The sequence below is a fragment of the Narcine bancroftii genome, chromosome 3 (genome assembly GCF_036971445.1).
Source record: "Narcine bancroftii isolate sNarBan1 chromosome 3, sNarBan1.hap1, whole genome shotgun sequence".
NCBI lineage: Eukaryota > Metazoa > Chordata > Chondrichthyes > Torpediniformes > Narcinidae > Narcine > Narcine bancroftii.
This window is the reverse complement of record NC_091471.1, coordinates 121,268,965-121,294,876: the sequence shown is the minus strand read 5'-3', so window position 1 is coordinate 121,294,876 and position 25,912 is coordinate 121,268,965. Positions and strand designations below refer to the sequence as shown.

General features: G+C 42.7%; 1 long non-coding RNA gene across 1 annotated transcript; it reads right to left on the bottom strand.

Moving 5' to 3' along the window:
- Positions 1–6,017: 6,017 nt before the first annotated feature.
- Positions 6,018–22,204, bottom strand: LOC138756212 (uncharacterized). The gene is made up of 3 exons (XR_011352866.1): positions 22,117–22,204; positions 21,681–21,879; positions 6,018–6,095 (listed from the first exon to the last, which is right to left on the bottom strand). It is a non-coding gene; the product is annotated as an uncharacterized lncRNA (long non-coding RNA).
- Between the last annotated feature and the right edge of the window lie 3,708 nt (positions 22,205–25,912).

Below are 25,912 nucleotides of genomic sequence, written 5' to 3'. Positions count from 1 at the left end.
GACAATACCATGGATACAGCTATGCAAGTAGGCCTCAATTCTTCCACACTTTTGTATGGTAATTTTTAATGAAGTTGAGGTTTAAATTTTTTCACATTAGATGCCATCACAAATCACTGTTATTTAAACAACTGTAAATATTATTTTTAACCACTTTTATGCTTTTTTTAAAACCGGGTATTTAGTAATCCAGCTGGGGAAAGGTGGAATACACATCTTCCTTCTACGCAATCTTGCCACGCCTCCTCCATAAATACAAAGTTGTTTTAATGTGGAAAATAATATGCCTAGGTAACTTGCAGAACCATAATAAGGTTATGGAATGACATTGAGCAAAAGGAGACATCTAAACATGATCAAATCTTGGTCGAGTTTTAAAGTTGGTTTTTAAATACTTTTTAGAAGATATAGGAAAGCTGAAAGCCAGAGGGTATTAGGGAAATAATTTCAAGAGTAGGTCCCAGAAGGCACAATTATCAAGTGAATTAGGTGAATGGGATCCTAAAATCAGAGGATCACAGATGTCTGCATGGATATGGAATCGCAAAAGTTTTCAGGCGAGGACAAGGCAATGAAAGGATCTACTGAAGACAAAAAAAAAGCATGCAGCAGGATGATGGACGAGAATAGAAAATTAAAGCTTAGGTAACAAAATTAATTATGACAAGCAACAAATGTGTATTTTTTAATATTTGCAAACATCTGGTAAACAGAAAGATAGTTAAACAAATTTATTCCACTTTGATCATGATGAGTTGAATTTCTGAGAGCTACCATAATCACTCAATGTGCTTTGTTGCTAGCTTTATCAAAGAATGAAGGCTTCCCACAGATTGAATAAGTGCAGAGAGCAGAGGCCGAGTCATTTATTGTCATGTGGGAACTGCATGCCTGAAATAAACTTGGTAACTCTGATGGATTTAGTTACTACATTGTCTGAATTTTATTGTGATTTGTTTTATTTATTAGTCCCAGATGTGAAATAATAAATTATCATCTCGTTCCAAAATTTTTAAATTACAGTGTAATAAATATTAAAATAAAATTGCATAACAACTTTTTGGTGATTTTCTGTGACTTTGAATGTTGTTCCCTCAAGGGATGAGAACATTGTGGCATCTCATTGGATGTTCTGTTTGACATGACAGATCTCCAACTTGCTGCCTATTGGAGCACTGATTGGCTGATCAGATGAAGGGTAAGACTCACTACTATGTTGTTTCTCTCAGTGCCATGTGGAAATATTACCAAGTTTATTTCAGGCATGCAGTTCCCACATGACAATAAATGACTCGGCCTCTGCTCTCTACACTTATTCAATCTGTGGGGAAAATCAGTAATGCCAAAAAAATCCTGCTCCTGATCCTCTCCTGTCTTGTGGCAATTCAAAACCTATACAGTAGCCTTCATTGTTGTAAATTATGCCAGTGATCTGAAGAATGCTTATCTTGCTTCCTAGCTAACATAGCAATAATATAGCTTAGCATCTTGTAAAACCATCAGAAACCCAATCTTATCTAATAGAAGGAATGAGGGAGGTTGAGCAGCTGGGCAACATGCAGATGGCTTCATTTCTTATCTTCGTTACCCTCACCGTTCTAATAAAATGCATTCAAGTGCTGAGAGCCTAACAGTATTCTCATTAGCTGACACCAGTGTAGAAACTTTAAAAAGCAAATCCAAGATACAAAATTACTTCACAAACAATTTAAACTATTTTTAAACTCACAATCTTCCCGGTTCCATTATGATCAGGCTATCATGACAGATACCTGACTCAAAAGTGTCAACCTAAAGTCATTCAAAGAGTAAAATACAGTGCGATCAGGAAACTCACAGCTGCGGAAACACCAGCTCTCACAATAAAATTAAACATAAATAGAATGTTGTTCTCTCCAAAGAGAAGTTACATCTCTCAATGAATTTGTGTAGGCTCTTTGAATGGCAAGCCAGTTTATTTCATTGTCCTTGTCTTTCCCTATAGTCTGACAATTTTATTATTCCTTTAGATATTTATTAACTTTATTTTTGAAAGTTACTATTAAGTCTGTTTCTACTACTCCAGCAATTAACTGGTTGCATAAACACAATTTTTCATTATATTATCTTTGGTTCCTTTGCTTTCTCTAGTCTTCAATCTTTAACTTCTGACATATGCTCTATGACAGTGGTTCTCAACCTTTTTTCTTTCCACTCAGTAGTACTCTAAGTATTCCCTCTGCCATAGATGCTCTTTGATTAGTAAGGGATTGCTTAAAGTGCTATGTGGGTGGAAAGAAAAATTTGAACATTTTTAATCCTACCTAATTGACTCAATATGTGCACAGTTTCATAACTCCAAAGGAAATGGACAATGACAATTTTTCTCAAGCAAAATATTTCAGTAAAAGTTGGGTCTTCAGCAGTGATTCTCAACCTTCTCTTCCCACTCACATAGCACCTTAAGCAACCCCTTACTAATCACAGAGCATCGATGTCATAGGGATTACTTAAAATGGTACGTGAGTGGAAAGAATAAGATTGAGAAAGACTGCTCTATGTAAAACAACCCAATTTTTTTCCCAGTCCATCCAGTTAAATGTCCCCATCATGGAATTATTTTCATAATTCTCTTCTCTGCTCTCTCCCCAGTCTTCACCTCTTTCCTAAAGTGTGGGTCCCAAATGAAGCTAAACAGAAAACTAGGCCACTGGTTACAGTCTGAATGGATCAAAAGTACCAGCAAAAAGCCTCAAGAGTGTGTGTATGTGTGATGGCCATGGGAGGTGGGAGAGGATCATGGGGGGGGGGGGGGGGGGGAGGGGGGAGCAGGAGGGAGGTGGTGGTCAGAGAGAGAAAATGAGATAAGCAAAGAAGAATGGAAAAGGAGCACAAGCTTTAGAGAGAGGAACCAGGTTGGTGTCAATTCTTAAATAACAATCAGCTTCTAGTTTTTTTCATAGTTAATTAAGCAGCCATTTTTTTCATTATGACACATTCAAGAAATGTGGGAATGGTCTCAGCAAGAATCCTATCCAAGAGGCAGTTTTACTCATTGGGTAACAAAAAATATATATCAATTATCTTTTCATTCCTGACAATTACAGGTTGGACTTGTAGCAAACAGCAGTTTCCGGTTTCCTGGATTGACTGGGTTACAGATGCAGAGATCTGAGGACGCATATCTGAAATGGCCAATATGTTTATAAATCTATAAATTGTTAGTTTTTCAAACTAAAACTGGGAAATAAAATAAAAACATCTTCAATTTAACTGAGATTTTAATTCCTCTTAATAGACAGACATCTCACGCACTTTGACTGTAGCACCTCTAACATACATTTATTGACTTTTTTGTTTGCAATTGGAGTAATAGTACAGTGCTTAGATTACTGGTTTAGTGTCTGGAGGCCAGCATCATTGATCCAGAGACATGAGTTTGAATCCCACTATGACAGCTGGGGAATTTAAGTTCAAGTACTTAAATAAAACTGGAATAAAGATGCCAATATCAGTGATGGTGACCATGAAACTACTGGATTGCCACAAAATTTCATTTGGTTCACTTCATGAGAGTTAATATGTCATCTATAAACTTGTGTGGCTTGTTTGTGTGTGATTCCAGGCCCAACAATGTAAATTGAGGCTTAATTTTCCTTTTCAATTTAGGGACTAATTATAGATAGCCAATAAATGCCAGTATCGCCAGAGACGTCCATGTCCAGTGACTGAATAAATCAAAAGTAAGTTTTTATTTCTGTATCGGTCATGAAGTGTGGATCCTACTCCAAGCTAAATGACCTTTCTGGGTTAGCTCAATGGAAGTGAGCCATCCAAACTTACCGTGTGGTCACCAGGCCAAATTACTTCACAAATTTAACTTCAGGCATTAAGTTAATAATATTCTGCAAAGTCTTAGTGAGGGCGTTATTTAAAATATCATTGACATTTCAACTAATTTTGCTTGTTCAAAAATTAATCTGAGCATTATTCAAAATCCCCTGATGCAAATAAAATCGAATTGACAGCACAAAGCACGGACTAAATCTACTAACTGATGTTGCGGTAAGATTTGATGCTGAAAAATCAGAATTACAAAATATACTGAGGATGCAACCTTGTGCAAAGTTCAACCCATCATCTTGATAGTTCTCATTTCAGACTAGAAACTTTTATCTCCCATTACCAGTGTTGGATTGCATGCTAAGAATTGTTGGGTACAACAAAACCTCAATAAGAAGTTGGGTGTGTAAAATCTTTCCAGGGTAGAAATAATACTTTGTCCTAATAATGGATTCCTTAATTTATTCAAATAGATTCACATTTCTAACAGTAACTTAATTCTTGTAAATTAATAAAAGGATCAAAATACGATTTGTTTTTTTCAGAACCTGCATATGTCTATCAAGCACTTTTATTTTTGAGAACATTTAAAATTAGAAGTAAGTAATCCCAGCAAAATAATTCAATTGTAGGTTTGTTCTGTTGAATGCATGTTTTTACCTCAAAAAACCATCATATAATCTGGGCCGTGATGTTACTGCATTCCTTACAATCTGTTAATGCAAATGGGGTCATAGAAATAGTTTTACAACATGGGAATAGGGCTTTGGGCCAATTTATCCTTGGCCCATTCGCTCTAAATCTTCCCTGTTCCTGTTACTGTCTAAATAGCTTTCAAACAACGTACTCATCTCCACCACCTCCTCTTGCCACTTGTTTTATATACCCACTATCCACTATGAGGAAAAATTGACCCCTCAGGTTGCCTTTAAATCTTTGTCCTCTCACCTTCAGTCTCCAGTTAAAAGATTGTGACCATCTATCTCATTAATGCCCCTCATAATCTTATAAATCTCTATGAGGATATCTCTCCATTTCTTTTGCTGAAGACCTAAATTCAAGACCTCTTGCCCAGCAACATATTTCTGGACTTTTTTTTCCTGCATCCTCTCGAGCTCAATCACATTCTTCTTATTAGGTAATCATTCCCTTTAAACTTGTTCTATCATTAAATTGAATCATGGCTGATCTGTTCTTCACCGTTGATACATGTCCTAACCCAATTAAAAAAAAACCCATCAATTATAGTCTTGAAAATTGCAATGAATCCAACATGAACAATTTAGTGTGGATTGTGGAGCATCATATGGTTTCTCCATCCTGAACCTGGTGGGAGAGTGGATTCTGAGGATAATGTGGCCTCTCTTTCTGAAATCTGATGGGAATGTGGATTGCGGAGAGTCATGTGACCTCCCTGGCTGAAGCCAAGTTTGAAGTCACCTTATCTGCTACTCAAGGGCTATATCTGCCCACAGGTGAGGCTGATGCATGATTGGGCCTCACTGGTCACGTGGACGGGTCTTGTATTGAAAAAGGTTGAGCATGTGCAGTCTCTGTTCTCTTTTTTTGTCAGTATGGAAACTATCTCTGAACTCCAAGCTGCAGGCTACAGCCAAATGCAATCGGACTATCCTGAATCCAGAGTCGTGGGCAATGCTGGAGACCAGGTTCATTTGATATATTTGGTAGTTGTAATTAATTTACTGGTTATCAGTATGCTGTGCTAGAGAGAGAGAGAGAGAGAGAGAGCTAATGGTACTGTGTGTTTAACCCTTGTGTTCCCAAATGGGGGTTGAGAATGTTTAGCAGTGATTTATTCAAAGAAAGGTGTAATATACAATATTGACAAAAATGTATATACACATACAATCCCTGCCTACTATCAAAATGCAACCTCTATGGAGCAGCTGGATCAAAGACAATAACAGTCAGCGGCTCTGCTGAGTACACAATAGTTTATGAATTGTCTATTCAATGAAAATTGGCAGCCTTATGATGGATGTGGGCCTCAGCACCATTGTGTCCAATCGACTAAAATCATTTGGTTTTGGGGAAGGTGTGCTGGGGATGAGGGGCAAGGGCTCCAAAGGACTTTTTAAATGTAAACTGTACATGACATCTGTTTTGATTCCACCCCTTCCCCCCCCACTCCCCCTCCCCACCAACTCATCACTTCCACAGCTTAATCTTGATTTGGGCTCAGACCTGTTGAGTGGAGTACATCCCTCTACATTTTCATCTTGCTGCTTCATCCTTCCACTCCAGAGAAAGGTCTGAAATGTTAAGTGAAAACATTGGTACAGCTTGCATAGCACACTCCCTAGAGCAAGATGGAGGCATTTAAGACCACTGCTGTCCATGGAAAAAAGAAAATGGACTGAACATTATTAACCAGCACCAACAATCACAGATTTGTGGAATAAGGATATTTCAATTTATTTGGTTTAACAAATTTAAGATTACAAAGTAGATCACAAGATCTGCACCCCACAACCTGAAGAGGCAGTGACCATGGCCACAGCTTGCTCCCATTTCACACATAGACTACTCAGACATCAGAGGTGGGATAGGAGAACACAGAGTGTCAAGGCAATGGTGAGATTATCAGGTGTGAATCACTGACTTCCTTGGTTAACAATTGATCTCTACCACCATGTGGAAGAAGAAATGAAAGGTGTTTTTATGGTGCAATATCGCCTTGAAGGCGGGTCAATGAAAAGAAAAAAAAGTTGAAATTGCTTTTTATGGAGAAAACCTATAAGCCTATAGGCCTATAAGGCTTATTTCAGCATTGCTTTCAACTCAGCAACATCTGGGGCTGCCTTCCGGAGCTGAGGGAGGCAGGGCAAGTGGTTGAGTAGATCCACCTGTCACCGTGAAGGGAAAGTAGCCTACACCTGAAATGGCAACTGAAGAGCAGGTAAGAGCACTGGTGGAGATCTGATCAGGAAGGGTTAGGACTCAGGCAGATGTCCTGCTCAATGTAATTAACTTTATTACGGCATAGAGGATTTTAAAATTCCCGCTCCTGGTCACAGGCTGATGATGTCAGTGTGATGTCATCAGCCCACCCCTTTGCAGCCACTTTCAGTGGCATTCCCTTTAGGGAGGAGGTGGAGAGAGTTGCTCCACCTCTGACTCTAAACCCCAAGGTGGATCAAAGTCTGTTTCCTGATTCCACGCTCAGAGCTTTCAACAATGTAAATTAAGTGATATAAAGGTGGAGAATATCCACCATTACATTCACTTTGTGTTCACTATAAAAAGCCCTAATAAGACAGTCTCTGCTGTTCCTCCACAATCCACTACAGATGATTGTTGAGTATGGAAATTCCAGATTTCTACAGTCCTTTGTAGTCTGCTTTCACAACTTGGTGATTCAGCTCATTTTATTTTGTGTCTGTGTTTTGTTTTTTTTTAATGGCAAGATTCCTCTCACCACTGCAAATATTTCAGTTTCAACATCTCTCCCTCTTCTGTCTTTAAGGCATTGTAAATATTTCTGACAACTTGCAGCAAATAATGTTCTGTTCAACTTCTAGTCTCTTGGATAAACAATATTATGGGCACTGTCCAATCAAGCTCTTTGTAATGGACTGAGTGTATTTATATTTCTGGACTTAGATCAGTTAAATAGCTAATTTACCTGAAAGAGGACTAAGAAATTTTTAAAAATTTTCAAGTTAAATAATAATTTCATTTCTTTTTAATGGATAAAACATGTCACATACTTTGATTTCCACCTCTTACATTTATCAACTCTTATTTTGACAAAAGATGTGATAACAGAGTGCTGAAATTATTGGTTTAGTATCTAGAGGCCTGGACCATTGATCCACACACAAGTTTAATCCCTCTTGTGGCATTTAGCTATGAACAGGTTGTTTGCTGTCACACACTGAACCAATACTTTGGTCTTGAGGTTCTCTTTGCAGATAAATCCACTGCCATCATTCACCGACAGCAAGGATGGAATGAGCTGGGCACTGGGGCCAAAGCAAAATCTTACTGGATTTGTGATTCCAATGTGAAACTCACCCTCTTATTTCCTTCCAAGCTCATCTAGATCATAGGAGTACAATGAAGATAAAGCTGACTGTTTACAAGGAGTTAAAGCTCTGCAAATTCTTTTGGATAATAAATACTCAACATGACTGTATTTTCTCTCCCAGAAGGCAATACAGAGTGTTTGCTCATGGACATTTGTGCAGCAATATACCAGAAAAATAGCCATTCAGTTGGCTGTCTTCCTGATGTTAGTTTATTTTACACATATAACAGTTTTACAGTCAGCCTTTAAATCCCATTGGAACAATACATTTAGTATGCAAGCTGAATGAGAAATGCTTGATACATGTTGGTTTCATTTTAGAATGTGTTGCACATGTTTCATGATGATTTTTAATGCTCATTTAAATGTTCATTATTTTACATGTACATTATTAAATGCAATGGAACACATTATATTATGACCTCTAGGTACAGTTTCTATAATTCTTAAATAATGTTTATCATTGTATAAAAGACGACGATACAGTGGGATGCTGGAAAATTCTGCAATATTGTAATGCATTGTGGTGCCTTGTTGTATGTCACTTGGCCTTCTAATGTATTATGCTGAAGATTTTGAGAATAAATTGCAGTGGCATTCTGCAATATACTTTTATAATGCAATCGAAAATCATTCAATGCCAGAATGTTGCAGAATACATAGGCCTTATATATGAGAGGTGGTGGGTTTACAATAGAAGAGATATCAAATACATTGAATATGTTGTGTACTGAGTGAACAGAAGTTATTTTTACGACACCATAAAAGACCTCTGATAAACCCTATCAATCTGCTGGAGGACAATATCTACTCTCTGGCCAAAACATTGGAGGTAGTCTGAAACCAGGAGGCAGCAGTCCTGCACACCGAAGCCTTCGATTCTTGGCTTCCTCAGGCCTCCGCATGGTCAGCACATTCGGCTGCTGTCATCCTAGATCAAGCTGGGGAAGAAAACATCACTGCTGTGGGTGCCCAGCACCCATGTAAGTACTGTGGGTCCTGATGTGGGTCTGATCATCGATTGTGCCAAGACTGCCTGGCCAAAAATCAGTATTGTTCGAGATGTGGCAAGAAAGGCCACTTCGCCAAAGTATGCCTCTCAAAACCAGCCAAAAGAAAAGTGGTCCTCTACAAAAAATGAAAAGATCATGAGGTGGAGAATTGAGCTGTGTGGTGATATGGCTCTATGTACTGGCTGGCACACCCTCCGGAGGTCTCCCTACCTTATCTCCTCCCTTGATCCTTCCCACCTGACCCCTGGCTATAAAGATCGAGTTCCCTCTCCTTCCCACTCATTTTCCTAGCCTGGACCCAGGCCAGCTGTCTCTTGCTTAATAAAATCTATTGTTCCCCTTTGTCTTCTGCCTGCATCATTATTGGGCTACCGATAGCAAGATTTTGGAACTCTCCAGTTATGGAGAAATTGCTGTGCCCCGAAAGGCTGGAAGTAGACCCCCAAGTCCCAGGTGCATCGGTACTCTTCGAGCAGTGGGTGAACTGTTTCAATAATATCCTCAACGCCACTGCGGAGGTAGTCGACTTGGATGAGAAGAAACTCAAGATCCTTCAAGCACGAGTCAGCCAGAAGGCCCAAATGACCATCTTAGGCTGTGCGACCTACACTGACACGATGGCTGAGCTGTGGGCGCTCTATACACCCAATGGTGAACTCGGTTTACTCCCATTACCTGCTGGCATCCCAGAAACAACTGCCTGATGAGTCTGCTGAAGAGTTCGTCTTGTCCTTGGTCACACTGGGAAAAGACTGTTTGGGGGATCTCACAGGTCCAGGCACGATATCGCTGAACCAGTGTGTGGAGGAGCTCATCAGAGATGCCTGTGTGTTGGGGTTGAGGTCGGACTATATCCGGAAAAGATTCCTCGAGGAGGACCCACTCCCTCTCAAAAAGGCCATTGAACTGGTCAGAACTCTGGTCTCGGCCCAGCATCAGGCGGTGTCGATCGCGGGCAGAAGCGGACCAACCATGTACGTTCCACCATGAGGTCCATTGGCCTGGGACTCAGCAACAGGCATTAGCAACCTGACCATGGCTGCAATCATACCGACGACATCATCGAGGTGCAACTTCTGCGGGCAGGCAAGGCACGAGAGGCTCCTCTGCCCCGCAAAAGGAAGAACGTGCTCAGGCTGTGGTAAGAGGGGCCACTATCAAAGGGTCTGCAGGTCCTGATCGCAGCCAGCAAGCAATGCAGCGTGCGTTCCTGTAAAGCTTCCAGTGCTGACCGCGTGCACAGTGAGGGGAGCACCATCTTACCGGCCACCGATCCCAGCCTTGGTACCTCGCCCTACCGCACTAGTGATGTCACTTCCAGCCTCCTCAACTCCACTTCCAGTTTCTTCTTCATCTGATGCTGCGTGGTCAACATGGAGGTCGCCATCTTGGGCGAGCCTCCCCACCGACGATGATGATGAGGAAACGCCACTCCTTGCATCAGTGACACTAAATCAAGTCAGTCCTCACCAAATCTCAAACTCAATGATGCAGATCGAGGTGAATGAATAAAAAATTAACTGTCTTTTTGATAGTGGCAGTACAGATAGCATCCAGATACTCTCCCTCCCGGTCCAACCCATGACCGGGATGGTTTTGATGGCGGCCAGGGACCAACAGACGAGTATTTTGGGATATTATATAGTGTTGCAGATGGTAGGTGGGTCAGGAAATGTTATAATGACTTTGTTTTACTAGATCTGCACGCCGATCCTTCTAGGCCTTGACTTTCAGAGTCAGGTTAGAGCACAATGATGGCGTTCAGAGGCCCCCAACCACCGTTGACCATTCACAGCCCTCAGCATTTGGGTGACCATCTCCGACCAAATGGCTGGCCCCCGTTACTGTCCTGTGGCCACAACACCCAATACCCAGCACCATCCAGCGGTATGGGCACTCGGTCCTCGGCAGCATCCAGCGGTCCTGACACAGTCTCTGGCTATGACCTGTGGCCTCACCACCTTAAGGGTGCCCCCTCGATCTCTATTTGCAAACCTCATCCCGGATTGCAAACCTATCACCACCAAGAGTTGGCACTATAGTTCAGAGGATATGCAATTTATCCAGGCTAAAATTCAGCGACTCCTGTCGGAGGGGATCATAGCCCCTAGCACCAGTCCCAGGAGAGCACAGGTCCTCATGGTCAGAGGACCAGATGGTAATATGCATACCATAGATGGTAATTTACTATAGTCAAACCATCAACCACTTTACCCAGCTGGATGCATACTTGCTCCCCCGTATAGCCATCTTGGTCAAAAAGGTTGCCAAATATAGAATTATTTTGACCATTGACCTCAAGTCGGCTTACCACCACTTCCCCTCCATCCGAGTGATCAAATCTATACCGGATTCAAAGCTGACGGGAAACTTTTCTACTTCCTGCGGGTACCCTTTGGCGTTACTAATGGTGTTTCTGCTTTCAAGAGAGTAATGGACCGGCTGGTGGAGGAACACGAACTGATGGCAATGTTCCCCAACCTCAACAATGTCACCATATGTGGCCATGACCACCAGGACGATGATATAAACCTCGCCAAATTCTTGCGTACAGCAAAGTTACTTAACTTGATGTACAACAAGGACAAGTGTGTGTTCAACACGGAGCGCCTGGCCCTTCTTAGATGCACTGTGGCACATGGTGTCATTGCTCCCAACCCTGATCGCATGTGACCACTTCTAGAACTCCCTGTCCCAAGCACCCTGAAGGTGCTGAAATGATGTCTAGGGCCATTCTCATACTATGCGCAGTGGGTGTCCAACTACGCCGATAAGGCACATTCTCTAATTCCGGCACTCCTCCATCGAGAAGGAGACGCAGGCGATCATTGAGTCAGTGCGCCATTGGCGGCACTACATAGCCAGTAAGAGATTTACCCTGTTGACTGATCAGAGGGCAGTGGCCTTCATGTTCAATGCCAAACAATGGGGTAAAATCAAGAACGACAAGATTCTGAGGTGGAGGATTGAGTTATCCACCTACAATTATGACATCTTGTACCATCCAGGTAAGCTCAATGATCCCCTGGATGCCCTATCCTGAAGGACATGCGCCAGTGTGCATCTTGACCATCTCCAGGTTCTGCACAACAGTCTGTACCACCCCGGATTCACAAGGCTCTATCACTTTATTAGGTCAAGGAACCTCCTCTACTCTGTCGAAGATGTCCGTCCAAGACCAGATGCTGCCAAATCTGCGCTGAGTGTAAGCATCAGTTCTACCGGCCAGAGAAGGCACACCTCATCAAGGCCATCTGCCCTTTCGAATGACTCAATGTTGATTTCAAGGGCCCCCTCCCTACCTCAAATAGGAATGCCTACTTCATGATGGTGGTGGACAAAGTCTACAGGCTCCGCTTTGCAATTCCCTGTCTGCATATGACCTCAACAACGGTCATCAAGGCCCTGAGCAGTATCTTGACTCTTTTCAGGTACCCCGACTATATTCATAGTGACCGGGGAACTTCGTTCATGAGTGAGGAGTTGCGTCAGTACTTCCTGACCAGAGGCATAGCCACCAGCAGGACCACCAACTATAACCATAGAGGTAATGACCAGGTGGAAAGGGAGAACGGCACCATCTGGAAGGCAGTGCTCCTGGCCCTCAGATCCAAAAATTTACCAGTGTCCCACTGGCAGGATGTTTTGCCAGAAGCCCTCCATGCTATCCAGTCATTACTCTGCACCGAAACTAACACCACCCCGCATGAATGCCTCTTTGCTTTTCCTGTGCGGCTCAACATCCAGTCGGGGTGGGCGGGGGGGGGGTGGCTGGGCATCCACTTCCTTGGTCAGTTTTGTTGATTGTTAAATGTTATTGTTTCTACTATTATATTGCTTCCGGGTTTTGTTTATTACCGGAGTGTTCTTTTTTTTTAAAAAAGGGGGAGTGAATGTGGTGATATGGCTGTATGTACTGGCTGGATAGTCCCCCGGAGGTCTCCCTACCTTAGTTCCTCCCTTGATCCTTTCCATGTGACCCCTGGCCATAAAGGTTGAGTCTCCTCTCCTTCCCGCTCATTTTCCTAGCCTAGACCTGGGCCAGCAGTCTCTTGCTTAATAAAGCCTAATGTTCCCCTCAGTCTTCTGTCTGCATCATTATTGGGCTACCAATAGTGCCCAACAAGCTGTCCACCTATAATTATGAGATCTTGTTCAGGCTGGTCAAATTCAATGAGCTACCTGATGCCCTGTCCAGGGGAACCTACACAAGGGTGCAAATAGAATGTTTCCAAGCCCTCTATGATACCCTCTGCCACCCTGGGGTCACAAGGCTCTACCATTTTGTGAGGGCCCATAACCTCCCTATTCAATAGAGGAGGTCAGGCAGCTGTGTGGAATGAAAGCCACATTTTTACCGACCGGAGAGAGCCCAGCTCATCAAGGCCACTTGCCACTTCGAATGTTCCAGTATGGGCTTCCAAGGGGCCCTTCCCGTCCACATGAAAAATTGTTCTCCTTTCCTAGGCCGGCATCGGGAATCACACTGCTGTTCTGGCTGATAACCCCCAAAATGCTTCTCCGTAAGCATGTTAGGACCCACAAGACAGACACGCTGGTTGAGAAAGTGCACCTCCTGCATGCTAACCCACAGTATGCTCTGGTAAGCAGCCTGGACAGATGGTACGACACAGTATCAATCCGGAACCTGCACAAGCTGGGGGCCATGCCCGGGAAGTACACCCAGAGGCCCCTGTCAGTGATCAGTCAGCCTCAAGGATCACCCTGACAATCATCGAAGTGATACCACCACCACCGCAGCCCCTCCGGCTGCTGCCCCCCCAATTCCTACAAACAACCTCCCCACCCCCCACAGAACGGGTACACACAGACACGGTTCAGCCCTCCAACACCCAGCCTGCCAATCAAGCCACTGTTCCACAAAGAACTGATAACACAGCCGGTGCTGCAGTAAACACTGCCCTGGATAAAACCGTCGGATAGGCTGAACCTATGAACTGTTATGGACTTCAAGACCTGTGTCAATGGACATTGCCCTGTGTCACCCCGTCGGACTTCATCCAAAAATAGGAAGGGGGAATGTGGTAGAACGTGGTACTGCAGACAAGACCTCATTGGGCTGGGCGGGCTGGCCTATCTTCTGTACCTGTAGCTCCTCCCCTTAAGTTCCCTAATAAAGGCTGGGAGCCCGAGTCTTCTCATTCATACCTGCCTTGTACATGAGTCATGTAGAGGCATGCCAAGGTTTTCTGATTAATAAAGCCTTTGACTGCTTCCTGCAGGTGGTCATTGATTGTTCCACATTCTAATGCTACCATTTTGCAGTATGGATCGGAATGAAGTTGCTGCTCTGTGAAGCCGCAGCCATCTTTAGCTGAGTGGTAAGGCGCATTTCTGTGAGGTTCATTTCACCAACAATCCTCTCTCATGGAGCCACAAAACAATTAGGGGCTGGGTCAAGCCAAACAGGGCTGGGTGTGCTGTGAAATCACTCATTGACTCACTATGCGTTTTCACTCTGCCTGTGCAGCTGTTGGTGATCCTAAATATCCAGAAAAATATTCCTTAGAGTTTGGTTGGACATTTTGTATATTTCAGAGATTTCTGAGAGATTTACATATCCCTCCATGGAGGGAAACTGTCAGGGGAGAGCAGGAAATTTTTCATGTTTCATCAACATCATATTCAGTGCAGACACATGGCGAAGGGACTGTTCCTGTACTGTTCCATATACACAAAGGGAGCTTATATTTACCTGTAGTCTTTCACATTTCAATATGCTGCAAGATGCTATACAGGAATGTTTTCAACATTGAACCATACTAACCATACCCATGCCTTTTCCAGGCTCTGACCTCCTAATCAGCTGTTTGAGGTGCTGCTCCAGCATCATTAAGGACCCATCACCCTGGTTACACTCACTTTTCTCTGCAATCTTAAAAGAGAAGGTACAGAAGCTTGAAGACCAGCACTTCCAGGTTCAAGAACAGTTTCTATTGATACAATGATCATCGACTGCTTCAACACCACAAAGGGATTGTCTGCACTACTGCAAATTACTTTTTTTCTGTACCGGGATTACTGTGAAAATTTATTATTTATTAGATGTATTTTTTTAAATCTCTTAATCTAGTTCAACTAGTTTAATATTATGGTTTTACTTTAAAAATACCTGTTCTGATGCAGCAGGAAAGAATTTTGGTGCATATGTGCATTGTACAAAGCATATATCAATAAATTTATTGCCATTATCATATGATATGAGCACGGGCAACCAATACCCGAGCAGAGGAAGTTTTTAGAATTTACTGAATTGAAAAGGAGGAAATTCCACAGATTTCTACTCAAGGAGCAGAAAGCAAGGTCACCTCAAGTGAAGGAAAATAGCTGTGCTGTTGGAGGGGCTGCCACAGGAGCCAACCCAAGGAAAGCAGAGACACAGCACCCCTCTGCAGGGTCTTATGGCCTAGTCCTACTGCCTCCATCTCCATATATGCTTTAAAGGACCTGTAAAAGGAGCTGAGGATGTTTTTATTTAAAATCCTGCAACTGCAGGGTCTGTGCCCAAGATGGTGATGCCCTGCTGGTATTAGCCTTGATAGCTTGCACACTCTTGGGCAGCAACGTACCAATATAGAGCATCAGAAACAGGGAGAAAGACCCCCTTACTGGGAAGGAGAAGAATAGGAGAGGACCCTATAGGACGGTGACCATTGCCACGGACCAGAGAGTGGCTCAGTGGCTGAAGGACCCATATAGTCTATGGGCTGATGGTGCCTTGTGTTTGAAGGACTAGCAGTCTGAGAGATGTCAGAGACTAGCTCATAGGAACAAAGCTCTGAAACTGGGATTCGAGAGGGTGCTGAGAGCAAGAAGGGCTCCTGAAGGGACTCGGGCACTGAAGGCTTCTTGATCGTATTAGAGGTTTGGATCTGAAACAGGGGTCTGTTCCGCTGCTGTGGGGGTGCTGGAAGTGACTCTGAAGGCACTCGGGGCACTGGGCAATACAAATGGTGACTTTATCTGCTTCGCAGGAGACTTTTTATTACAGGACAAAATAATCTTGAATTAAAATTGGTTGGGCAAGAGACAGAAGCAGAGGAGGAAGTCGACTTTTGAGGGTTATACAGTCATGTCATGAGATAACAACTTGCAGAGGAGAATTTCAATAATAGGTACATTGTGGAAGAACTAAGAGGAGGGTGTGAATTGAATGTAATCAGATACAAATAATTTGAGAAGATTGCTTTAGCTGAGTTCAGCCTCAGGTAGTGACCAAGGAGAAAGCAGCTGGGGTGTGCAGAAAGATCTGAACATGATGGCTTCGTAGATAGATTTTTATAAAACCAGCAGACAGGACAGAGACAGCAGTGAAGTAAGAAGAGCAGAACTGAGGATGATGCCCGTGCAACCTAGATTTATAAAGGGAGTCAGTGCAATGACAAAAAAGTAGGGGACCCAATAAAATTCCACCAGTCAGTCGAATCAGAAAGAAAATGCTTTTCTAGTGATTCTCACCCTACAGTGCAGAAGCAAATGTCCAAACTTGGCAAATGGCCTGGAGAAATTGTAAATCCCAATAGTAATAATTTGTTGCAAGACATGCTGGAAGACATGCATCTCATCAATGTACTTTTTTTTCTCATCATCTGACTTTTCCAAATGTGCTTCTTCATTGGGAATCACTGGATGTGAAGGAGTGGGTGGTTGATCTCTGTCGATTGCAAGGGAATTTGTTGAGACATTATGATCATTTGAAGAGAGTTCTGTCAGCCTAACTCACACTGAATCCAAATATCAATGGTTGAAAGGCCCAATTACAGCAGGGCTTGATTAAATGTATTCCCGGATTGAGAAGCTAGGGAAGAAATCACAGGGTTTAGACATAGTCATTTGTATCTATTAGATATGGGTGAGTTGATGGAAAACTGGAGGGTGACTAATGTTGTCCTTTTATTTTAAAAAGACTGCGACAACAAGCCAGGGAACTACAGGTCAATGAGCTCTAAATGAGTCAATAAGCAAGTTATCAAGAAACAGAATATTCATGGCTTTACAAAAGCAAGGATTGTTCAGGAATACTCAGTGTGGCTTTGTTTGCAGAAAATTGTCTCACAAATTTATTGAAGAGGGGAGCGAGATGAATGGTGATCGTCTTTTTCCCATGGTGAAGGAGTCACTAGATGGTATAGACTTAAGGAAAGAGCAGAAAGATTTAAACATTTTTTTTTATTTTACACAGAAGTTGCTGGTATGCAAAACAGAGCAAGCTGTACAGGCAGTTACAATTACGACATTGAGAAGATATTTTGACATGTGCATGGATGGGAAAGATTTAGAGGGATATTGGGTCAAATGCAGGCAAATGGGACTAGCTTGCGTAGAGAACTTAGTTGACATGGAAAAATTATGCCTGCTTCTTTGTTGCAAAATGCTCTCACTTTACCCTCTGACTGAGCTGAGAAATTATTTCTTTTTTTGAATGATTGAACAGAAGGATCAAGGCCCCTTTAGACCTCAACAGCAGATGAAGTTACTTCAAACTCAACGGCTGTGAAGGTGGATGAAGGCTGCAACAAATCCATCAGCTCTAATCGTCGTGGTTTTCATGCCATTGGAACTAGTTGGTTGATTTGTGAATTATCGTGTGCTTCTTGGAGTGCAACATCAAGTACAAGATCAACAAATACACGCAAAGGTGTCTTCACTCTGTGGGACACTTTCCAGGATTGGACTCATAAGCCCATAGGAATGAAGACCATCATTCGTGGTCTCGAGGGATAGCCACGATGACAACAAGGCCCAGTGGACTGGTGACATGTGAAAACCAGTGACAAAATGTAGAGAAACTAAATTAAAAATTGATGGTTAGAAAATACCTTGATTGAGCTTCAAAAGCTTGTTATTTGCTGGAGAAGGTAAAGAGCAAATGAAGGTCTTCGAGTAATTTAAGCTTTGAAGGGGTATGGAATTGTTAAACTGGAAAGAGGTTATAGAATGACAGGATTAAGTTTACACAAGTGATTGTCTGAACAAGACAGCAAGGATGTGAATGTGAAATAAATGTCAAAGCTATCACCAAAATAAATAAAAACTCTGCATCTCAAACTTAGTCCTATGCAGCTATTGAAAAAAATACACCTTCCATGAACATTGAATTTTCCAATTACAGCTAAAGAGTCCTCTCTCTTCTTCTGAGCTAGTTGAAGTTTATTTCTCATCCGATTGTACCCACACAACCTGACAAAATAGCATTCTCTGGTCCACAGTGCAGAACATACTAAACACAAGTGCAGACATAACACATAGTCTAAGAATGCATATACATAGTAAAATGTAGATATTAAAATAACATATTATTCATAAATAGTAGAGTTATGGAGAGATGTTTTAGCAGCCATTTAGCAGTCTTCTGTGACAAGAAGCTGAGCTTTAGCCTGGTGGTACTGGCTCTGATATTGCTGAGTCTTTCTCCTGACATGAGTAGTTAGAACATGCTGTGTGCAGGATTGTAGGGGTCATTCCTGATTTTATGAGCCCTCTTTTAACAACAATCCCGGTTAAATTATAATGTGTGTGTCGAAAGAGAGACCCCAGCGATCCTCTCTGCCCATTTTATGCTCTGTGAATTGACCTCCGATCCAATGCTCAACAGCACTGTACGACACTATGATGAAAGCGGCCAGGATGCTCCACATACAGCTCCTGTAGAAAGTTGACAGGATTGTGGCCAGCAGCCTTGCCTGACTCGGCCTTCTCAGGAAGTGCAATTGCTGTTGTTTTTTCCTGAGGAGATGTCATGTGTTCAGGATGGGTCACTTCTTAAGGGGACTCCAAGAAATTTGATGCTTTCCACTCTCTCTACTGCAAAGCTATTAATGTGTAGTGGAGGGTAGTCATCCCTGGTCCTCCTGAAGTCAACAATCATCTGCCTTGTTATTCTCACACCATTTCATGAGATTTTCTACCTCTTCTCTGTATATTGACTTATCGTTGTCACTGATGAGGCCAACTACTTTCATGTCAACTTGATGACTCTGTTGGAGTTGGATCTCACATTGCAGTCGTGGGCCAGTAGTATGAACAAGAGAGCAGACTGAGCACACAGCCTTGAGGTGCACTGGTGGTGCTTGATATTCTGCTGCCAACCCGGAGAGATTGTTTGTTTCTGTTATAAAGTTCTGAATCCAATCATAAAGAGGGGTGCTGAGTCCCGGCAAGGCAGCTTCTCCACCAACCTCAGGTGTGATTATAGTAAACATCAAGCTAAAGTCAATGAACAGCAGTCTGGCATAGGAGTTATGCATCAGTGAGTCAGGACAATGTGGAGGGATAAGGTTCTATCATTATGAGTGGAATGGTTCTGCCTGCAGGCAAATGAAATGGGCCCAGTGTGTTTGGGAGGTGTGCTTTGGTATCTTCAACAACCAGATGCACAAAGGATTTCATAATGGTGGAGGTCAGTGCCACTGGGTGGAACCATTGAGGCCTGTTTACTATCACCAGGTTGATGGTGGCTACTTAAAACCCATAGAGACAATGGACTGCTGCAATGAGGTGTTGAAGATCTCCGCAAGAACCTCTGTCAGTTGGTTTGCACAGTCTACCTGGGTAGATTGTCTAGCCCCGATATCTTTTGTGTATTCACCCTGGATAGGATTCTCTTCAACTCAATCATAGTTATTTAAGGGTTCTGTTCAACAGGGGTAGAAAAGGATTTCTTTGGCATCTGCCTGTTCTTCTCGTGAAACCATAGTCTACTACTTCCATTCTCCCTGTTCTCTTTCCTATCCTTCCCCCAACAATCCCCTGCACCCAGTCTCTCCCCCTTCCCTAATTAGTTCAATTCTCTCCTCCCACAGTACCTCTATGACAGATCTCTATAAACAACAGACCTAATAGCTGTGGTGATACTTGTGCCAGAGGTGGTGGTTTTCCCTGCTGGTTTAGTACACAGGAAATAAAGAACAAGGTACATGCAGCTCCCAAGCCTTCCCTAAATTTCCTCTATCTCACAACAGCATTCCTACCTGATTTTAATCTCACCTTTAAATATGTTTAATGACCAACAATCCACAGCTTCCTGAGACAGGCAAGGAATGCTAAAGACACATGACAGACACAGTTGCTAAATCCAGAACAACAAATAATCTGCTGGAGGAATTTATTATATTGAATATCATCAGGGCACCATCAGTGGGAAAGAAAAAAAATATTGACATCTTGGGTCAAAACCCTTGAAGATGAGGGTGCAGAGGGGAGATAGCTGGCATCATGTGGTCAAGGTGGGAGAGTGGAACAGATGTTAGTGAGGAATTGGTTAACCAAGGAAGGGTGAAGGATGAAGGTCAGAGATGGTCGATTGATAAGTGCCAGATGAAGGGAGAGAGGGGCAAGAAACACGAACTGTCAATTGGAAGAAACAAAATTATTCTGGGAGACAAAGGTGTTGGGCACTGGAACTTGATAAGAGAAGTTGAGAATTGTGGTCCAATGATAGCTATTAGAGTAGATGCCACAAGATTCTCACCACCAGGTTCAGGAACTGTTGCTACCCCTCCACCATCAATCTCCAAAACAACAAATTCAATCAGGGACTAATTTAAGGACTCTTACTTTGTACATTATTTATGTGATTTTTTTTTCCCTATATTTGCAGTTTGTTTTCATTTCTTTTTGTTTACATTTCTCTCTTATCTTTTTCTTGAGTACAGTTTGTACTACCAATAAGTAGGAATTCTGCCTGACCAGCAGGAAAAAAAGCATCTCAGGTTCATATATGATGTCATGTATGTACTCTGACAATAAATCTGATCTGTGAAGTTATTAGGGGAGGGATGAAGGACAGATGGGACCAGATGTGTCTGAATGGAATCAGAAATCCTGCTCAGGAAATGTGGATAGAAGAGAATGTAACCAGACAGGGTGAGATGAGAATGTATGGAGCTTGCATAAAAAGAGGACTCGTTACCTGAAATTAGGAAATTTTATGTTCATACCATTGGGTTGTAGATTGCCCAGGCAGAATGTGAGATGTTATTCCTCTAGTTTATGTTGGGTCTCATTCTGGCAGTGGAGAAGATTTCAGATTTATTGTCAGAGTACATATATGACATCACATGAGATTCCTTTTTCCAGTGGGTGCAGCAGAATAGTGGAGGGAGAGCAGCTGTTCGTGAACCTGATGGTGTGAGTCTTGTGGCACCTATACGTCTTTCCTAATGGCAGAAGCGAGAACAGAGCATATGCTGGGTGGCATGGGTCTTTGATGATTGATGCTGTTGATTGTTGATGAAAGCTAAGGATGGACAGGTCAGTGGGAATATCAAATAAAATAGCAAGTGACTGGGAGCTCATCATGACCATTGTGGATAGATAATAGATTGTCCACAAAACTATCCCCAGTTTGGTCCTTGGTCTTCCCAGTGTAGAGGAGGTCACATCAAGAATACAGTAGAAGAAGCTGGATGGGGATGGACATGAATCCTTGCTTCTCCTGGAAGGGTTGCTTTGGTTCTGTAACATTGTTGCAGGAAGAGGTGCAAGCACAGCTGTTCAGGGGTCTCTGAGAGGTAGGTCAGGAGAGTTGAAAGGATGAGAGGTATGGAGGAGAGAGAAAAGGAGGGGAGGGGTTGGTGTGTCTGGTGTGGGATCTAGTTGCAGATGGTGGAAATAATGAAATGATGAATGCAAAGGCTAGTGGGGTGAAAGGCAAGGTCACATGGAACACTATCCTGTTCTGTTTGGCAGTGGGGAAGAGAGGCAAACACAGAGAAATGGAGAAAATGCAGGAGATTAATCTAATGACTACAGTAGAGAGAAAGTCATATTACCTGAATAAAGAGGACATTTCAGATGTCCTGGAAAGAAAGTCCTCATCTTAAAATAAGATTCATCAAGGCGAAGAAACAGTGAGAAGGGGTTGGCCTCCTTCCAGGAGATTCGGTGGGAGGAGATGTACTGTAGGTGGCTGTGGGAGTACGTTTGTTGTTAACTTCAGTGTATACTTTGTCTCCAAAAATGGAGACAGATCTAATAAAAGGGAAAAACAAGTCAAAGATAGTTGAAGAAATTGTCTTCCTTGACTCACTAAGATCTCCTCTAACAGATTGTTTTTGATAAGAAATACTGAAGATCAGCAGCCTTTCAAATAAATAACTGCTTCTCATCTCATTTCCAAATTCCTAATCTCTTGCCTGTAGTTTAGTCCCTCCATCCAAAGGAGCCAGCCCCTTTATCAGAGAAACTAATAGCTGTCAATATGATTACCTTGTCATTATTTTTCTATGCCAGATTACATAGTCCCTCATAAAAAAAAAGCTCTGTCATTCAAAGAATCCCTCTATATTCTCTAGGGAGAATATAGTAAACCAGGCCACAGAGATGCAGGCTCACACTGGGTTGACATCACAATGGTCCCAGTGAGAGGGGCTGAAAAGGATCATGGGAGTGGTATTGATAAGCTCTGGGAGAGTTCAGCTCACTCGCAGATTCTGTGTGGGGTTTCCTTAGTTCACCAAGCACAGCACACTGACCACAATTCTTTCATTAGTATCGAAACTAAAACTACAAGCATTGCTCTTATCAAAGACTTTGTATTTGTGGCAAAACATTCTTCCCCTCAACTCTAACCACATCAGACCATTTGACTTCTTAATTAATTGCTGTACCTATTGTAAATGTTTGATGTTGCATGGGCAAGAACTTCCAGATCAATTTGTACACCAACATTTGTTTCTCACCATTGAATGTATTTTGTTTTCCTCTAGTCTACAAAAAATGACTGGTAACTATCCTTGCACCCAGAACACCTTGCATGCACTCTCCTGTTTTCACATCTAAATGCTCATAAATTCTGCCCTTATGAATTCTTCCAACAATTTTCCCATCATTGATTTAGACTCACTGTCTATAATTCTAAGAATTCTCCCCATTATCTTTTTTTTTTAAACAAAGGAACCACATTTGCAATTCTCTTCATTGATCCATCCCATGGAATGTTGATGGCTCCTTTCAGTCAGTTTGTGGGATTTGATATGATACCCCACTCCTCAGAAAGTAACAGAATGTGTGTGTGAATGGATTTAGGTGAGGAGGGGCTGCACAGATCCAGACCCACCCTCTGAGTAATCCCTCCTGGATCCTGAAGCATGGTGAGGTCCAAGATGGCTGGCGAAGTTCTGGTGCAGTGAATGTTCAGACCAAGCTTTGATGCAAGGAATGGCCTTTCCATGCTTTATGACACTTGTTTGCTAGATGGCTGTGGACTCTATGAGAGGGTTTGTCAGCCCTTTGACAGGTCTTGTTTTACATCCTGCAGGGTGTCTAGCCTGGTGGGGGAGTCAGTTTAGTTGCCAACCACCCAATAGGTAGCACTGGGTTACATGGTACCAGTAGCACTCTGATGAGTGACCTGACCTGATGGTAGTCCTTATGAAAAAAAAACTGTGAATTATTTACCCTATCTGGCAGAGATCTGGGACCACTGGATCATGGGTCAGTTCAAAGTGGGGGAGGGGCATGCAAGTCACAAATAAGCCCACTGTGTGCTCCTCCTTCTCCTCCTCCTCTGTGCTTTTGTTTATCTCCAAGCTAGACCATTCGGTCCACATCTTGTCATGGAGAGCACTTTAATCACAGACTCACTTCCCAGCATTGAGTTTGACAATGACACAACAGCTATGAGATCTGCATACACTTCAGTTTCCCATTTTTTAAAAAATCAGAATCTGTATGCTAAGTAACAAAGTGCCTGTTTTAGGATAGCTTTACCAAATTTCTTACAAAACTAAATGCAGCCCAGTATAATTCTGACATTTCCTCTGTGTATTAACATCAATGATAAGTAGCGGAAGACTCAAGTATCCCCCAGTAATAGCCTTTCCAACTGATATTGGTCCGCATGTTCCTATTCCCAGTTTTTTTTTCCTATTTGGCTAAACCAAACTGGTACAACAGCTCTCTGAGTCATCTTACACCATTATGTATTGAGGTAGATTTGGGCTCATCTGCAGAAAGCTATTCCAAAACTGACATCTTTGCCAGCAAAATTGCTTCACAGTAAATGCTTTAATGAAGAGCGTTACAAGGTTCCAGCAAATTATCTTTTATGTTATATAAGGCATTTTTACTCCAATTTAACAATTTTCTTTAACTTTTCAATTTTCTAAGGCTTTGCTACTATGTCTTGCATTATTTGGCATATTCACCTTTCATATTTTCCACCTGCCTTCATTATTTCCTAATTATTTCATTATTAAAGGGCTTGTAATGCGACTGATTGCACTCAGAGACAAGTGAGGAATACAAACATGCTTTTAATAGCTTACAATCAATGTAGACACAATAGTCCACAGATGAATCTGAGGTAAGGCAGGAAAACCAGGGTTTATATTGGGGTAGGCGAGGGTGGAGCCAGCCATCTGAACAATACAATTCCAATTCACTGCATTCACCCCTTCCTTCAGAATAGAAATTGTAGGTGAAAAACAGAGACCATTCTTTAAAAGAAAACTAATTATTTACAAATATTTACAAGTCTGTCAGGGGGTCTAGTAATTCTGGTCGAGCACCTCAGTATTGGAGGACTTTGGGCTTCCTGAACTTCCTGGGCCCCCTGTAGTACAGGGTTACTGGGTCCTGAGGGCTTTGACTCTGGTTACGGAGCGGATTCGACCACTTCCTGAGCAATGTTCACCGTAAACCTGGATGGGGTACTCGGTAGTTCCTGGCTCATTTGAGGCATTGGATCCTCAGTTCCGGTGGGTGCCAGGTCTCTGCCATCAAGGTATGCCATGTGGGCATATGTTGGGTTGGCATGCAGCAGGTGTACCTTTTCAATCAGGAGATCTATCTTGTTCCTTGTCACATGCTTTCTCAGCAGTACTGGCCCTGGAGCCATCAGCCAATCCGAGAGAATAGTCCCAGATGTGAATTTCTTCTGGAACAGGAACATAAGCTTGCAAGGAGTTGCATTGGTCGCAGTGCAGTGGAGCGCCATGAGTAGGACTTCTTGCCAGCATGAGTTTGGAAGGCTTTTGGACCAGAGAGCCAATTTCACGGCCTTCCATACAATCATGCTCTCTTTTTCAACTTGCCCATTTCCCTGGGGATTGTAGTTAGTCATCCTGCTTGAGGCAATGCCCCTTACAAGCAGATAATGGCATAGCTCTTCGCACATAAATGATGAACCCGGTCACCATGGATATAGCTGGGATACTTGAGCAGGATGAAAATAGAGTGCAAGGCCCTGATGACAATGGTGGTGGTCAAGTCTGGGCAGGCGTTGGCGAATGGAAAATGTGAGAATTTGTCGATGACGTTGAGAAAGTACACACTTCTGTTGGTGGAAGAGAGGGGACCCTTGAAATCGACACGGGTGGTGGGGGGAAATCAATACTTAGAGTGGAGAGACCAGATGTGGTGTCCGGCTTTTGGAACCCTCCATTCCATACCATGATTGGAGAAAGTGGGCCAGAGTATTCCATGGTTACGCTTTTTTTTTTAAGGTGACACAGGAAGTCCAGGCCGAACAATACAGAAGCACACAAACCCTTCAATACATACAATCGGACTCACAAAATTCCTCCCCCCACCTTTCTACAGTTGGATGTACTATACAATACCCCTGGATCATCACAGAGTGTGAGTGTGAAGCCAGGTAAATACGATAGTCTGTCTGGTACATGCTTAAATTGTACTGCAGGGCAGTCACTGAGTTTATAAAGCTCTCTGTGGAGCCAGCATCTACCAAGAAGTCAGTCAAATGTCTGTTTACCCTCACCTCCATCGTCGAGTTATTCAACTGGTGAGGTATTGCCTGATCTAGGACAACTGATGCCAGTGCTCCAGAAGCCACATTGCTCCCCATGCTGATGTTGACTTTCTCCTCTTGGCCCTCAGGGAGACAAGATGGCATCAAACATGATGTGTGGCATGATAGCCGCCATCCATCTTGATCTGAAGGACGACTAGGTGGCATAGACCTCGAGGTGCAGCCTCATACAATGCTTTACTTCCAGCGGTGGGTCTCGCCACGAGGTGCAGCAAAATGCTGGCGGCGAGC